This window comes from Entelurus aequoreus, linkage group LG02 (assembly GCF_033978785.1).
Source record: "Entelurus aequoreus isolate RoL-2023_Sb linkage group LG02, RoL_Eaeq_v1.1, whole genome shotgun sequence".
In the NCBI taxonomy this organism is placed as follows: Eukaryota; Metazoa; Chordata; class Actinopteri; order Syngnathiformes; family Syngnathidae; genus Entelurus; species Entelurus aequoreus.
This window is the reverse complement of record NC_084732.1, coordinates 87,825,353-87,843,236: the sequence shown is the minus strand read 5'-3', so window position 1 is coordinate 87,843,236 and position 17,884 is coordinate 87,825,353.

Sequence of the window (17,884 nt, the reverse complement as noted above, 5' to 3'; positions counted from 1 at the left end):
CCCTGCCGAGAGTATAGACCTGGTCTACCGTTCCACGACCAGGACGAAAACCACACTGTTCGTCCTGGATCCGAGTTTCCTCCTCTCCAGTACACATGAATAGACCTTACCGGGAAGGCTGAGGAGTGTGTTTCACGATAGTTGGAACACACCCTCCGGTTCCCCTTCTTAAAGAGAGGAACCACCACCCCGGTCTGCCAATCCAGAGGTACCGCCCCCAATGTTCACGCGATGTTGCAGAGTCTTGTCAACCAAGACAGCCCCACAGTATCCAGAGCCTTAAGGAACTCATCCACCACCGGGGCCTTGCCACAGAGGAGCTTTTTAACTACCTAGGCAACCTAAGCCCCAGAAATAGGAGAGTCCACCACAGATTCCCCAGGCACTGCTTGGCCTGTCGGTATGCCCGCTGCCTCTGGAGTCCCATGAGCCAAAATGACCCGATAGGCTCTTTCTTCAGCTTGACGGCATCCCTCACTGCTGGTGGCCACCAGCGAGTTCTAGGATTACCGCCACGACAGGCACCAAACACCTTGCGGCCACAGCTCCAATCAGCAGGCTCGACAAGAGAGGCACGGAACATGGTCCACTCAGACTCAATGTCCATTACCTCCCTCGTGACATGTTCAAAGTTCTTCCTTATGTTTGAACATTGTGTTTGTTATGGACAATCCGTGACGAGCACAAAAGTCCAATAACAAAGCACCACTTGGGTTCAGATCCGGGTGGCCATTTTTCCCAATCACGACTCTCCAGGTTTCACTGTCCTTGCCAACATGAGCATTGAAGTCCCCCAACAGAACAAGGGAATCACCCGAGGGAGCACTCTCCAGTACTCCCTCAAGGGAATCCAAAAAGAGTGGGTACTCTGAGCTGCTGTTTGGTGCGTAAACACAAACAACAGTCAGGACCCGTCACCCAACCCGAAGGCGGAGGGAAGCTACCATCTCGTCTACTGGGTTAAAGTCCAACGTGCAGGCTTTGAGCAACAACAATTGCCACCCCAGCCTCTCATTGCTTGCAACGCCAGAGTGGAAGAGAGTCCAGCCCCTCTTGAGAGAACAGGTTCCAGAGCCCTTGCTGTGCGTCGAAGTGAGTCCAACTATATCTAGCCGGAACTTCTTCACCTCGCGCACCAGCTCAGGCTCTTTCCCTCCCAGCGAGGTGACGTTCCACGTCCCAAGAGCGAGCTTATGTAGCCGATAATCGGACCGCCAAGTGCCCTGCCTTCGGCTGCCGCCCAGTTCACACTGCATCCGACCTCTATGACCTCAATGGGCCCATGAGTGGTGAGCCCATTGGAGGGTTGACCCACGTTGCCTCTTCGAGCTGAGCCCGGCAGGGCCCCATGGAGACAGGCCCGGCCACCAGTCGCTCGCCATCGTGCCCCACCTCTGCGCCTGGCTCCACAGGGGAGCCACGGTGACCTGCGCCTGGGCGAGAAAAAATCTAGGTCCTCGATTTGTACTTTTCATAAAGGTCTTTGAGCTGCTCTTTGTCTGATCCCTCACCTAGGACCTTTTCTCAGGGGATCCCGAGGCGTTCCCAGGCCAGCCGGGAGACATAGTGTTCCCAATGTGTCCTGGGTCTTCCCCGTGGCCTCCAGGATGACAGAGCTTCACCTTCACCAGGGGTGTCAAACTCAAATACAGAGTGGGCCAAAGTTTAAAACTGAACAAAGTCGCGGGCCAAGGTTGAACAAATTAACCTTTTAATAGGGACCCAAACAAGTTTTGCATTGAATATTGAACAAGCAAGGCTTATATAACTTTATAGTGACATGCAAAATGGAGTTTCAAATAATAATAATAATAATTAAAAAATATCAATTGCATATCAAATATAATTTAAATAAAAATTGAATGCCTCTTTTCTATTTGCAGCCTTCTGAGGTAAATATCAACATTAACTTTTTCCACAGGCTAATAAATTTGAAAATAAAATAACAATGAATAAAACAACCATTCAGGACTTTAATGAATATAAATAACTTTCATTATCGAACAAGGTGTTCAACAGTCATATCTCTTACACCCAATTCTAACATCATTCAGACCCAGTCACAAGATATGTGCAGCTTCAGCACGCATACACAAATGAATGCAACGCATACTTCATCAACAGCGATACAGGTTACACTGAGGGTGCCAGTATAAAAAACTTTAACACTGTTAGAAATATACGCCACACTGTGAACCCACACCAAACAAAAATAAAAAACACTTTTCGGGAGAACATCCGCACCGTAACACAACATAAACACAAAAGAACAAATACCCAGAATCTTTTGCAGCACTAACTCTTTCGGGACGCTACAAAATACACCCCCGCTACCACCAAACCCCCCCCCCCCACAGACACACACCTTGTAGCGTCCCGGAAGATTTAGTGCTACAAAGGGTTCTGGGTATTTGTTGTGTTGTGTTTATGTTGTGTTACGGTGCGGATGTTCTCCCGAAATGTGTTTGTCATTCTTGTTTGGTGTGGATTCACAGTGTGGCGTATATTTCCAAAAGTGTTAAAGTTTTTTATTTGAATACCGTCAGTGTAACCTGTATCGCTGTTGAAGAAGTATGCATTGCATTCAATTGTGTGTGGGTGCAGAAGCTGCACTGACATGAAACTGGGCCGGCACTCGTTTGACTTGCTGAAAAAAAAAAAAAAAAAATTCGGGAGGAGTGCTGGAGTCACTCCCGGGAGGGTTGGCAAGTATTAGAAGTAGCGGTGAATGCGGTGTTACCGCGGCACTGCCGCAATGTATAATCGACGGTCCAGCTTTAGTGTTAATTTGATATTGCCTCAAGGGCCAAGTCAAATTACACGTTGGGCCAAATTTGGCCCACGGGCCAGAGTTTGACACCCGTGACCTTCACTGTAAAAAATTACTGTAAAAATTAAAAATAAAATTACAGTTATATACTCCATCCATCCATCCATTTTCTACCGCTTATTCCCTTCGGGGTCGCTGGAGCCTATCTCAGCTACAATCGGGCGGAAGGCGGAGTACACCCTGGACAAGTCGCCACCTCATTGCAGGGCCAACACAGATAGACAGACAACATTCACACTCACATTCACACACTAGGGCCAATTTAGTGTTGCCAATCAACCTATCATGTTCTTCTTAAATGCAGTTAAGTACTGTAAATTTTGTTGCATTTTTCAAAAAATATCGACCAGCAGTAAGTTACTGTAAAACCTACAGTGTAATTCAGTATTTTTCAGACTTGTTTCTTGGGTCCGCCCACAATTCGTCCAACCGAGCTTCATTTCACCTGGCCGACCCTGGTAAATCCATCCTACTGCATCGTGTGTTTTTGATAACAAGGTAAGAGTCACTTGTACCTTGATGTGTAATTTTCTGTTTGAATTACTTTATATATATATTTATAAAGTCCGAAATGACATAGCATCACAGACACTATCGTTGACCACGCGCATGTACCGCCACATGCTAGCTAGCTAAGTTTTCTTCTTTTTTGTCATAGTCATCATAAAAGATGATAACTTGCAACATATGTGCTACGACTTGCAGCAATGTATTTGCGTATGTTAGACACATGCGAAGTCATAGTTGTATGCCTAATGCATCGTTTAAGTGTGCTTTCCCTAAATGCACAAGAGTTTTTTCCAACTTCTCAGCCTTCAAAACTCACAGCCGTCGTCATAAATATGGCAAGAGTAGGACTGATATGTATAGCGCAGAAGGTTTACCTTGTAATATTGTCTCATGTAGCGCGAAGTGCGATGATATACGGGCCCTTCTCCTGCATTTAAAAAGTCATATTACCGAAGGTAGGACACTTACCTGCCCCTTCAGTCAATGTGAAAAAAGATTTACAGTTAAGTCTACTTTCACATCGCACGTGTCAAGGAAGCACTACGGCTACACTGAACGAAGTTTGACTTGCTCAACAGCAAATCCAAGCAGCTCTTGTGTTATTAACACTGATGATGACTATTGTGATATGCAACTTGAGAATTCAGGATATTCCTGTTATGAAGACATGGAGGTCTACTTGCATTAAAAAAATGTTCACAGCACTGAAAAAAGGTTGAGAACCACTGCCTTAGGACAGTGGTTCTCAACCTTTTTTCAGTGATGTACCCCTGTGAACATTTTTTAAATTCAAGTACCCCCTAATCAGAGCAAAGCATTTTTGGTTGAAAAAAAGAGATAAAGAAGTAAAATACAGCACTATGTCATCAGTTTCTGATTTATTAAATTGTATAACAGTGCAAAATATTGCTCATTTGTTGTGCTCTTTCTTGAACTATTTGGAAAAAAAGATATAAAAATAACTAAAAACTTGTTGAAAAATAACCAAGTGATTCAATTATAAATAAAGATTTTTACACATAGAAGTAATCAACTTAAAGTGCCCTCTTTGGGGATTGTAATAGAGATCCATCTGGATTCATGAACTTCATTCTCAACATTTCTTCACAAAAAAAGAAATCTTTAACATCAATATTTATGGAACATGTCCACTACGCTTTAACCAAGCCTCCATTGTTTTCTACATGGATAGTTGATTGACAGTTGGTGCCGTGTGGCACCGCCAGGTAGGGTCAAACCATCATGGCATGGGGGAAACTCTGGCTTTATGGTAATTAATGGAATAGCCTACTTGATTAGTTGTTCAGTTTATGAACTTACATTCATATTTTGTCGAAGTATTATTCAATAAATATATTTATGAAGGATTTTGGAATTGTTGCTATTTTTAGAATATTTAAAAAAAATCTCACGTACCCCTTGGCATACGTTCAAGTACCCCCAGGAGTACGCGTACCCCCATTTGAGAACCACTGCCTTAGGAGACTAGATGTAAACAGAGTAAAGAGAGAGCGAGTGAGGTGGCCATTCCAAATACTTTTAAAATGCTACCCATATTGGATACTGTTTAGGAACATAAACTGCATTTCTTGACTGTACCAGTTGCTGGTGACAAAGTCACAATAAAACGTTGGATGATCAGCATGGAAGGTGATGTCATCTGCAAAGGCGTCCAACCTAGCTTAATCTCAGGGCTTGCTGCCCTTCTTGCCACCTACTATGTGTTCAACTTGGAATACCAAGAGGAAGGTCCTCGGACATTGGAATTTGTTCAAAGGTAAATCCTCTTGATACTGTTAAAATACTGTTAGGATATTTTATTTTATATTTCTCACCTCTGTTCAGGAATTTGACTTGTCATTTTCCCAATTTTGTGCCTTAAATCAATGATTCTTCTGTTCCTTTGTGGACCTTCTTATTAGGGACCGAAGCACCAGTTTGACTCTAGGATACAGAGAAGGTAGGTAATGTGCAGGTAAAGATATGTTGACTGGGTCAAAGAAGGAAGCACCTGTTTGACCCCAGGATGCAGAAAAAGTAGGTAATTTGCAGGTAAAGATATGTTGACTGGATGATGGCAGGAAGCACCAGCTTGACCCGAGAATGCAGAGCAAGTAGGTATTGTGCGGGTGAAGATATGTTGAATGGGTAAAGGCAGGAAGCACCAGTGTGACCCCACTATGCAGGGAAGTTAGGTAATGTGCGGGTGAAGGTATGTTGAATGGGTGAAAGAAGGAAGCGCAGGTGTGGTCGAGGCCATGCAGACAAGGTAGGTATGTGCAGGTGAAGATATGTTGTATGGTGAAAGAAAGAAGCACCAGTGTGACCCAAGGATGCAGGGAAGGTAGGTAATGTGCAGGTAAAGATATGTTGAATGGGTGAAGGCAGGAAACACCAGCTAGACGCCAGGATACAGAGAAGGTAGGTAATGTGCAGGTAAAGATATGTTGAATGAGTAAAGGCATGAAACACCAGCTTGACTACAGAATACAGAGAAGGTAGGTAATGTGCAGGTAAAGATATTTTGAATGGGTAAAGGTAGAAAGCACCAGTGTGACCACACTATGCAGAGAAGGTAGGAAATGTGCAGGTAAAGATATGTTGAATGGGTAAAGGCAAGAAGCACCAGTGTGACCCCAGGATGCAGAGAAGATAGGTAATGAGCAGGTAACGATATGTTAAATGGGTGAAAGCAGGAAACATCAGCGTAAATACACGGTCCCGTAGATGGAGAGAAAACATAAATAGAGAGAGGGATTGGGGAGGCTTTAGCATTGTCTTCCTCTCTGAATTTGTCTTAATGGGTTTTAGAGCATTCACTCATCTACAGCTGTGGTTATGGTATAGTATCACATACATCCTAAAATTGATATTAATATTTGTGCAGTGCATATTCCTAAATAACAATGTGAGGGGGGTTCTGTATCGACTGCAAGTAATCTTCAATCACAACAGAATATCTAATATGCTTTCTCTCTTTTTTAGGCGATTCATTGGCGTTCACCCTGAGAGGGGAACAAAGGCTAGCCAGGGAAAGGTGGTGTCCAGAAAAAGGCAGCAACTGTAAATCCTCACGTAGCCACCCTTATAAAACATCTCACAGACTTTGAGTGGGGCTTTATGTAGCCGACAACTAAACACTGGACTCGTGTTCAGTGTTTTGTCTCCAGTTAGAAATTAAGTGGACATGTTATGAATGTTAAAATGCTTTACTGAAAATAAGAAGAATGCACTAAATGTACATTGAATGTATTTGATGCACTTTAAAATAATTGGTTAATAAAAACATAATCTTGCAAGGCCATTTCTCCAGTCATTTTTATGCCAGCAGATTGCAGGGGTTTTGATTTTGAAAAATTAAAAGTTCAACTCATTAACTTCTAGTGGCATTATACTGTAAAGCTCAGTCTATAGTGCTTACAATTATTTTACTGTAATTAACTGTTAATGGATATTACAGTAGATACACTAAAATAACAGTGTAATGCCGCTAAACAGATGACAGTATTATGCTGTGAAGCGTATATTTGATACAGCACAGTACTGTGATACTTTTTACAGTAATAAACTGTAGTGATAAATCACAGTATGTGTGCTGTAGAAAAACAGTTTTATACTGGAACCATTAGCTGCCAGTAGGTTACTGTAATTAAACGGTGAAAATTCTTACAGTAAGGGAGAGACCCGCCACCCAGCGGAGAAAAACTCATTTCGGCCGCCAGCCTGTGCATCTCACGATCCACTCTTCCCTCACTCATGAACAAGACTCCAGGTACTTGAACTCATCCACTTGGGGCAAGATCTCCTGCCCAACCTCGAAATGGCACTCCACCCTTTCCCGGACGAGAACCTCGGACTTGGAGGTGCTGATTCTCATCCCAGTCGCTTCACACTCGGCTGCGAACCAATCCAATGAGAGCTGAAGATCCTGGCCAGTTAAAGCCATAAGGACCACATCATCTGCAAAAAGGAGATACCTAATCCTGCAGCCACCAAACCGGATCCCCTCAACGCCATGACTGCGCCTAGAAATTCTGTCCATAAAATGTATGAACACATTTGGTGACAAAGGGCAGCCAACACGAGGGTTGGACTCCGGTCCAACCCTCACTGGAAAGGGGTCCGACTTACTGCTGGCAATGCGGACCAAGCTCTGACACTGATCATACAGGGAGCGACCCGCCACAATCAGACATGCCGATTCTCCATACTCTCTGAGCACTCCCCACAGGACTTCCCGGGGTGGCCACGGTCGAATGTCTTCTCCAAGTCCACAAAGCACATGTAGACTGGTTGGACAAACTCCCATGCACACTCAAGGACCCTGCCGAGAGTATAGAGCTGGTCTACCGTTCCACGACCAGGACGAAAACCACACTGTTCGTCCTGGATCCGAGGTTCCTCCTCTCCAGTACACATGAATAGACCTTACCGGGAAGGCTGAGGAGTGTGATCTACGATAGTTGGAACACACCCTCCGGTTACCCTTCTTAAAGAGAGGAACCACCACCCCGGTCTGCCAATCCAGAGGTACCGCCCCTGATGTCCATGCGATGTTGCAGAGTCTTGTCAACTAAAACAGCCCCACAGCATCCAGAGCCTTAAGGAACTCCGGACGGAGCTCATCCACCCCTGGGGCCTTGCCACCGAGGAGCTTTTTAACTACCTTGGCAACCTCAGCCCCAGAAATAGGAGAGCCCACCACAGATTCCCCAGGCACTGCTTGGCCTGTCGGTATGCCCGCTGCCTCTGGAGTCCCATGAGCCAAAAGGACCAGATAAGCTCTTTCTTCAGCTTGACGGCATCCCGCACTGCTGGTGGCCACCAGCGGGTTCTAGGATTACCGCCACGACAGGCACCAAACACCTTGCGGCCACAGCTCCAATCAGCTGGCTTGACAAGAGAGGCACGGAACATGATCCATTCAGACTCAATGTCCAGCACCTCCTTTGTGACATGTTCAAAGTTCCTCCGGAGGTAGAAAAAGAAACTCTCTCTGACAGGAGAATCTGCTAGTTATTCCCAAAAGATTCTCACAATGCGTTTGGGCCTGCCAGGTCTGTCCGGGATCCTACCCCACCATCGGAGCCAGCTCACCAGGTGGTGATCGGTAGAAAGCTCGCCCCTCTCTTCACCCGAGTGTCCAAAACATGAGGCCGCAAATCCCATGACACAACTACAAAGTCAATAATGGAACTGCGGCCGAGGGTGTCCTGGTGCCAAGTGCACATATGGACACCCTTATGTTTGAACATTGTGTTTGTTATGGACAATCCGTGACGAGCACAAAAGTCCAATAACAAAGCACCACTTGGGTTCAGATCCGGGTGGCCATTTTTCCAAATCACGACTCTCCAGGTTTCAAAGTCGTTGCCAACATGAGCGTTGAAGACCCCCAGCAGAACAAAGGAATCACCCGAGGGAGCACTCTCAAGGGAATCCAAAAAGAGTGGGTACTCTGAGCTGCTGTTTGGTGCGTAAACACCAACAACAGTCAGGACCCGTCACCCAACCCGAAAGCGGAGGGAAGCTACCATCTCGTCTTCTGGGTTAAGTCCAACGTGCAGGCTTTGAGCCGGGGGGCAACAAGAATTGCCAACCCAGCCTCTCATTACTTGCAACGCCAGAGTGGAAGAGAGTCCAACCCCTCTTGAGAGAACAGGTTCCAGAGCCCTTGCTGTGCGTCGAAGTGAGTCCAGCTTTATCTAGCCGGGAACTTCTCCACCTCGCGAGGTGACGTTCCACGTCCCAAGAGCGAGCTTATGTAGCCGATAATCGGACCGCCAAGTGCCCTGCCTTCGGCTTCCGCCCAGCTAACACTGCACCCGACCTCTATGACCCAGCCCATGAGTGGTGAGCCTATTGCAGGGGGGACCCACGTTGCCTCTTCGAGCTGGGCCCCATGGGCACCAGTCGCTCGCCATCGTGCCCCACCTCTGGGCCTGGCTCCACAGGGGAGCCACGGTGACCCGCGTCCGGGCGAGAAAATATCTAGGTCCTCGATTTGTACTTTTCATAAAGGTCTTTGAGCTGCTCTTTGTCTGATTCCTCACCTAGGACCTGTTTGTCTTGGGGGCCCCCTACCAGGGGGCATAGAAGCCCCCGGCCAACATAGCTCCTAGGATCAGTGGGACACGCAAACCACAAAGGTGGCGGCTCAGAAAGCAGGTTATATAAACATAACTCCAAAACCAAACATGCAAGATGTCTAAACATGCCTGTAATATTGTATCAATGTGAGTTTTACTAGAATCGGTTGTTTTTTTAAGGCTTGCAAACACAAAAAGTTTTTTTTACTCAATATGACAGTAAGTTCTTAAAATGCTGAGATAATGTGAAAAAAAGCAATACAAATGTATTCCAACATAATTCCTAAACCAAACATGCAAAATGTCTAAAAATGCCTGTAATATTGAATCCATGTGAGTTTTACTAGAATCATTTGTTTTTGTAAGGTTTGCAAATACAAAAATTGAGTTTTATGACAGACACAAGTTAGTTTTTTTACTCATTATAACAGTATAGATGTCATACTATATATTAAAGTTATATAAACATAACTCCAAAACCAAACGTGCATTATGTCCAAAATTGCCTGTAATATTGTATAGATGTGAGTTTTACTAGAATCAGGTTTGCAAATACAAAAATTGGGTTTTATGACAGTATACTGTCACACTCAATATGACAGTATAACTGTCATACTAAATCCATCCATTTTCTTCCGCTTATCCGAGGTCGGGTTGCGGGGGCAGCAGCCTAAGCAGAGAGCCCAGACTTCCCTCTCCCCAGCCACTTCGTCCAGCTCTTCTCGGGGGATCCCGAGGCGTTCCCAGGCCATAGTCTTTCCAATGTATCCTAGGTCTTCCCCATGGCCTCCTGCCGTTCGGACCTAGGGAGGCGTTCGGGTGGCATCCTGAGCAGATGCCCGAACCACCTCATCTGGCTCCTCTCAATGTGGAGGAGCAGCGGCTTTACACTGAGTTCCTCCCAGATGACAGAGCTTCTCACCCTATCTCTAAGGGAGAAAACTCATTTCGGCCGCTTGTACCCGTGACCTTGTCCTTTCGGTCATAACCCAAAGCTCATGACCATAGGTGAGGATGGGAACGTTGATCGACCGGTAAATTGAAAGCTTTTCCTTCTGGCTCAGCTCCTTCTTCACCACAACGGATCGATATAGCGTCCTCATTACTGAAGACGCCGCACCGATCCGCCTGTAGATCTCACAATCCACTCTATCCTCACTCGTGAACAAGACTCCTAGGTACTTGAACTCCTTCACTTGGGGCAAGATCTCTTTCCCAACCTCGAGATGGCACTCCACCCTTTCCCGGGCGAGAACCATGGACTCGGACTTGGAGGTGCTGATTCTCATCCCAGTCGCTTCACTGCGAACCGATCCAATGAAAGCTGAAGATCTTGGCCAGTTGAAGCCATCAGGACCACATCATCTGCAAAAAGCAGAGACCTAATCCTGCAGCCACCAAACCAGGCGCAGTCATGGCGTTGAGGGGATCCTCAAAGCCATGACTGCGCCTAGATATTCTGTCCATTAAAGTTATGAACAGAATCGGTGACAAAAGGCAGCCTTGGCGGAGTCCAACCCTCACTGGAAAGGGGTCCGACATACTGCCGGCAATGCGGACCAAACTCTGACACTGATCATACAGGGAGACACCCGCCACAATCAGACATGCCGATACTCCATACTCTCTGAGCACTCCCCACAGGATTTACCGGGGGCCAAGGTCGAATGTTTTCTCCAAGTCCACAAAACTTATGTAGACTGGTTGGGCAAACTCCCATGCACACTCAAGGACCCTGCCGAGAGTATAGAGCTGGTCTACCGTTCCACGACCAGGACGAAAACCACACTGTTCGTCCTGGATCTGAGGTTCCTCCTCTCCATTACACATGAATAGACCTTACCGGGAAGGCTGAGGAGTGTGATCTACGATAGTTGGAACACACCCTCCGGTTCCCCTTCTTAAAGAGAGGAACCACCACCCCAGTCTGCCAATCCAGAGGTATCGCCCCCGATGTAGACGCAATGTTGCAGAGTCTTGTCAACCAAGACTGCCCCACAGCATCCAGAGCCTTAAGGAACTCCGGACGGAGCTCATACCCCTGGGGCCTTGCCACCAAGGAGCTTTTTAACTACCTTGGCAACCTCAGCCCCAGAAATAGGAGAGCCCACCACAGACTTCCCAGGCACTGTTTCCTCATAGGAAGACGTGTTGGTGGGACTGAGGAGGTCTGGCTTGGCCTGTCGGTATGCCCACTGCCTCTGGAGTCCCATGAGCCAAAAGGACCCGGTGGCTCTTTCTTCAGCTTGACAGCATCCCTCACTGCTGGTGGATTACCGCCACGACAGGCACCAAACACCTTGCGGCCACAGCTTCAATCAGCTGGCTCAACAAGAGAGGAACGGAACATGGTCCACTCAGACTCAATGTCCAGCACCTCCCTCGTGACATGTTCAAAGTTCTTCCGGACATGTTCAAAATTCTTCAGGAGACTCTGCTAGGTGTTCCCAGCAGACCCTTACAATGCGTTTGGGCCTGCCAGGTCTGACCGGCATCCCCCCCTACCATCGGAGCCAGCTCACCACCAGGTGGTGGTTGGTAGAAAGCTCTGCCCCTCTCTTCACCGAGTGTCCAAAACATGAGGCCGCAAATCCCATGACACAACTACAAAGTCAATCATGCGGCCGAGGGTGTCCTTGTGCCAAGTGCACATATGGACACCCTTATGTTTGAACATTGTGTTTGTTATGGACAATCCGTGACAAGCACAAAAGTCCAATAACAAAGCACCACTTGGGTTCAGATCCGGGTGGCCATTTTTCCCAATCACGACTCTCCAGGTTTCACTGTCGTTGCCAACATAGCGTTGAAGTCCACCAGCAGAACAAGGGAATCACCCGAGGGAGCACTCTCCAGTACTCCCTCAAGGGAATCCAAAAAGAGTTGGTACTCTGAGCTGCTGTTTGGTGTGTAAACACAAACAACAGTCAGGACCCGTCATCCAACCCGAAGGCTGAAGGAAGCTACCATCTCGTCTATTGGGTTTAAAGTCCAACGTGCAGGCTTTGAGCCGGGGGGCAACAAGAATTGCCACCCCAGCCTCTCATTAGTTGCAACGCCAGTGTGGAATCTCTTCCACTCTGGCTTTGCAAGTAATGAAAGTTCAGCTCATTCCAGCCCCTCTGAGAGAACAGGTTCCAGAGCCCTTGCTGTGAGTCCAACTATATCTAGCCGGGAACGTCTCCACCTCAAGCACCAGCTCAGGCTCCTTCCCTCCCAGCGAGGTGACGTTCCATGTCCCAAGAGCGAGCTTATGTAGCCGATAATCGGACCACCAAGTGCCCTGCCTTCGGCTGCCGCCCAGCTCACACTGCACCCTCTATGACCCAGCCCATGAGTGGTGAGCCCTGGAGGGGGGATCCACGTTGCCTCTTCGAGCTGAGCACGGCTGGGGCCCATGGGGACAGGCCCGTCAATCGCCATCGTGCCACACCTCTGGGCCTGGCTCCACAGGGGAGCCACGGTGACCTGCGTCCGGGCGAGAAAAAATCTAGGTCCTCAATTGTACTTTTAATAAAGGTCTTTGAGCTGCTCTTTGTCTGATCCCTCACCTAGGACCTGTTTGTCTTGGGAGACCATAGAAGCCCCCGGACAACATAGTTCCTGGATCAGTGGGACACGCAAACCACAAAGGTGGCGGCTCAGAAAGCAGGTTATATAAATATAACTCCAAAACCAAACATGCAATATGTCTAAACATGCCTGTAATATTGTATCAATGTGAGTTTTCCTAGAATCGGTTGTTTTTGTAAGGTTTGCAAATACAAAAATTAGGTTTTACTCACAATGACAAAATCACACTCAATATGACAGTTATTTAAACATAACTCATAAACCACACAAAAAAATGGCTAATGCCTGAAATAATGAATCATTGGGAGTTTTACTGAGTTTTACATTTTGCAAACACAAAAAGTATTTTTTTACTTGACTGTAATGTTCTTAGAACCCTGAGATAATGGGGAAAAAGCAATAAAAATGTATTTAAACCTAACTCCTAAACAACACATGCAAAATGGCTAATAATGCCTAGGGAGACATGTAACGTTGTTAGTTTAAAAAAATGATCTTTTGTAAAGATATCAAAGACACAAGCTAGTTTTTTTTATTCAATATGACAGTAAAACAGTCATACTAAATATGAAAGTTATATAAACATAACTCCAAAACCAAACATGTGTCATGTCTAAAAATGCCTGTAATAATGTATTTATGTGAGTTTGTAAGGTTTGCAAAAACAAAAAGTAGTTTTTTACTCAATATGAAAGTAATGTTCTTAGAATCCTGAGATAATGCGAAAAAAGCAATACAATGTATTCAAACACAAATTTTAAACCAAACATGTAAAATGTCTAAAAATGCCTGTAATATTGAATCTATATAAGTTTTACTAGAATCAATTGTTTTTGTAAGGTTTGCAAATACAAAAATTAGGTTTTACACATAATGACATTAAAATTGTAACACTCAATATGACAATTATTTATTTATAACTCCTAACCACACATGAAACATGTCTAATAATGCGTGAAAAAAATTATCTTTGTGAGTGTTACTAGAAACATTTTCTTTTGTAAGGTTTGCAAAGACAGGTTAGTTTTTTTTACTCAATATGACAGTATAACTGCCACACTCAATATGACAGTTATTTAAACATAACTCTTAAACTACACATGAAAAATGATTAACAATGCCTGAATTAATGCATTCTTGTAAGTTTTACTCGAAACATATGCTTTTTTAAGGCTTGCAAACACAAAAATTATTTTTTTACTCAATATGACAGTAATGTTCTAAAATTCTGAGAAAATACGAACAAATTAATAAAAATGATTCCAACATAATTCCTAAACCAAACATGCAAAATGTCTAAAAATGTCTGTAATATTGAATCCATGTGAGTTTTACAAGATTTAAATGATTTTGTAAGGTTTGCAAATACATAAATTAGGTTTTACTTACTATGTCATAACTGACAGTATATGACAGTTATTTAACCATAACTCAAACCACACATGAAAAATGGCTAATAATGCCTGAAATAATGCATCCTTGGCCGTTTTACTCGAAATACATGCTTTTTTAAATCTTGCAAACACAAAAAGTAGTTTTTTTACTCAATATGACTGTAATGTTCTTAAAATCCTGAGATAATGCGAAAAAAGCAATAAAAATGTATTTAAACATTACTCCTAAACAACATATGCAAAATGGCTAATAATGCCTGGAAACATGTATCTTTTTTAGTTTTACAGGAAAACTGATCTTTTGTAAAGTTTGCAAAGACACAAGCCAGTTTTTTTATTTATTCAATATGACAGTATAACAGTCATACTAAATATGAAAGTTATATAAACATAACTCCAGAACCAAACGTGTGTCATGTCTAAAATTGCCTATAATAATGTATTTATGTGAGTTTGCAAGGTTTGCAAAAACAAAAAGTAGTTTTTTACTCAATATGAAAGTAATGATCTAAGAATCCTGAGATAATGCGAAAAAAGCAATAAAAATGTCTTTAAACATAATTCCTAAACAACCCATGCACAATGGGTAATAATGCCTGGAGACATGTATCTTTGTTAGTTTTACTAGAAAAATGATCTTTTGTAAAGTTTGCAAAGACACAAGCTAGTTTTTTTTTATTCAATATGACAGTATAACAGTCATACTAAATATGAAAGTTATATAAACATAACTCCAGAACCAAACGTGTGTCATGTCGAAAATTGCCTAAAATAATGTATTTATGTGAGTTTGTAAGGTTTGCAAAAACAAAAAGTAGTTGTTTCCTCAATATGAAAGGAAGGATTTTAGAATCCTGAGATAATGCGAAAAAAGCAATAAAAATGTATTTAAACATAATTCCTAAACAACCCATGCAAAATGGCTAATAATGCCTGGAGACATGTATCTTTGTTAGTTTTACTAGAAAAATGATATTTTGTAAAGTTTGCAAAGACACAAGCTAGTTTTTTTTAATTCAATATGACAGTATAACAGACATATTAAATATGAAAGTTATATAAACATAACTCCAGAACCAAACGTGTGTCATGTCTAAAATTGCCTATAATAATGTATTTATGTGAGTTTGCAAGGTTTGCAAAAACAAAAAGTAGTTTTTTACTCAATATGAAAGTAATGATCTAAGAATCCTGAGATAATGCGAAAAAAGCAATAAAAATGTCTTTAAACATAATTCCTAAACAACCCATGCACAATGGGTAATAATGCCTGGAGACATGTATCTTTGTTAGTTTTACTAGAAAAATGATCTTTTGTAAAGTTTGCAAAGACACAAGCTAGTTTTTTTTTATTCAATATGACAGTATAACAGTCATACTAAATATGAAAGTTATATAAACATAACTCCAGAACCAAACGTGTGTCATGTCGAAAATTGCCTAAAATAATGTATTTATGTGAGTTTGTAAGGTTTGCAAAAACAAAAAGTAGTTGTTTCCTCAATATGAAAGGAAGGATTTTAGAATCCTGAGATAATGCGAAAAAAGCAATAAAAATGTATTTAAACATAATTCCTAAACAACCCATGCAAAATGGCTAATAATGCCTGGAGACATGTATCTTTGTTAGTTTTACTAGAAAAATGATATTTTGTAAAGTTTGCAAAGACACAAGCTAGTTTTTTTTAATTCAATATGACAGTATAACAGACATATTAAATATAAAAGTTATATAAACATAACTCCAAAACCAAACATGTGTCATGTCTAAAAATGCCTGTAATAATGTATTTATGTGAGTTTGTAAGGTTTGCAAAAACAAAAAGTAGTTTTTTACTCAATATGAAAGTAATGATCTAAGAATCCTGAGATAATGCGAAAAAAGCAATAATAATGTCTTTAAACATAATTCCTAAACAACCCATGCAAAATGGGTAATAATGCCTGGTGACATGTATCTTTGTTAGTTTTACTAGAAAAATGATATTTTGTAAAGTTTGCAAAGACACAAGCCAGTTTTGTTTTTATTCAATATGACAGTATAACAGTCATACTAAATATAAAAGTTATATAAACATAACTCCAAAACCAAACATGTGTCATGTCTAAAAATGCCTTTAATAATGTATTAATGTGAGTTTGTAAGGTTTGCAAAAACAAAAAGTAGTTTTTTACTCAATATGAAAGTAATGATCTAAGAATCCTGAGATAATGCGAAAATAGCAATAAAAATGTCTTTAAACATAACTCCTAAACCACACCTGAAAAATGGCTAATAATGCCTGAAATAATGCATCTTTGGGAGTTTTACTGGAAACATATGCTTTTTTTAGGGCTTGCAAACACAACAAATATTTTTTTACTCAATATGACAGTAATGTTCTAAAAATCCTGAGATAATGTGAAAAAAGCAATACAAATGTATTACAACATAATTCCTAAACCAAACATGCAAAATGTCTGAAAATGCCTGTAATATTGAATCCATGTGAGTTTTATTTGAATCAGTTGTATGGTTTGCTAATACAAAAATTGGGTTTTATGACAAACACAAGTTAGTTTTTTTCTCAATATAACAGTTTAGCTGTCATACTATATATGAAAGTTATATAAACATAACTCCAAAACCAAACATGCATTATGTCCAAAACTGCCTGTAATATTGTATATATGTGAGTTTTGCTAGAATCAGGGTTGCAAATACAAAAATTGGGTTTTATGACAGTATACTGTCACACTCAATATGACAGTTATTTAAACATAACTCAAACAACACATGCAAAATAGCTAATAATGCCTGGAGCATGTATCTAGTTAGTTTTACTAGAAAAATGGTATTTTGTAAGGTTTGCAAAGACACAAGTTAGTTGTTTTTTTTATTCAATATGACAGTACAGCTGTCATACTAAATATGAAAGTTATATAAACATTACTCTAAAACCAAACATGCATTATGTGTAAAAATGCCTGTAATATTGTATCTGTGTGAGTTTAACTAGATTTAGTTGTTTTTGTAAGGTTTGCAAATACAAAATAAGGGTTTTACTCACTATGACAGTTTACTGTCACACTCAATCTGACAGTTATTTATTTAAACATAACTCCTAAACCACACATGCAAAATGGCTAATAATGCCTGGAGATATGTATCTTTGTGAGTTTTACTAGAAACATTATATTGTGTAAGGTTTAGTTAGTTTTTGTACTCAATCTGACAGTATAACTGTCATTCTAAATCCATCCATTTTCTTCCGCTTATCCGAGGTCGGGTTGCGGGGGCAGCAGCCTGAGCAGAAAATCCCAGACTTCCCTCTCCCCAGCCACTTCGTCCAGCTCTTCTCGGGGTATTCCGAGGCGTTCCCAGGCCAGCCGGGGACATAGTCTTTCCAATGTGTCCTAGGTCTTCCCCGTGGCCTCATGCCACACCTCCCTAGAGGCGTTCGGGTGGCATCCTGAGCAGATGCCCGAACCACCTCATGGCTCCTCTC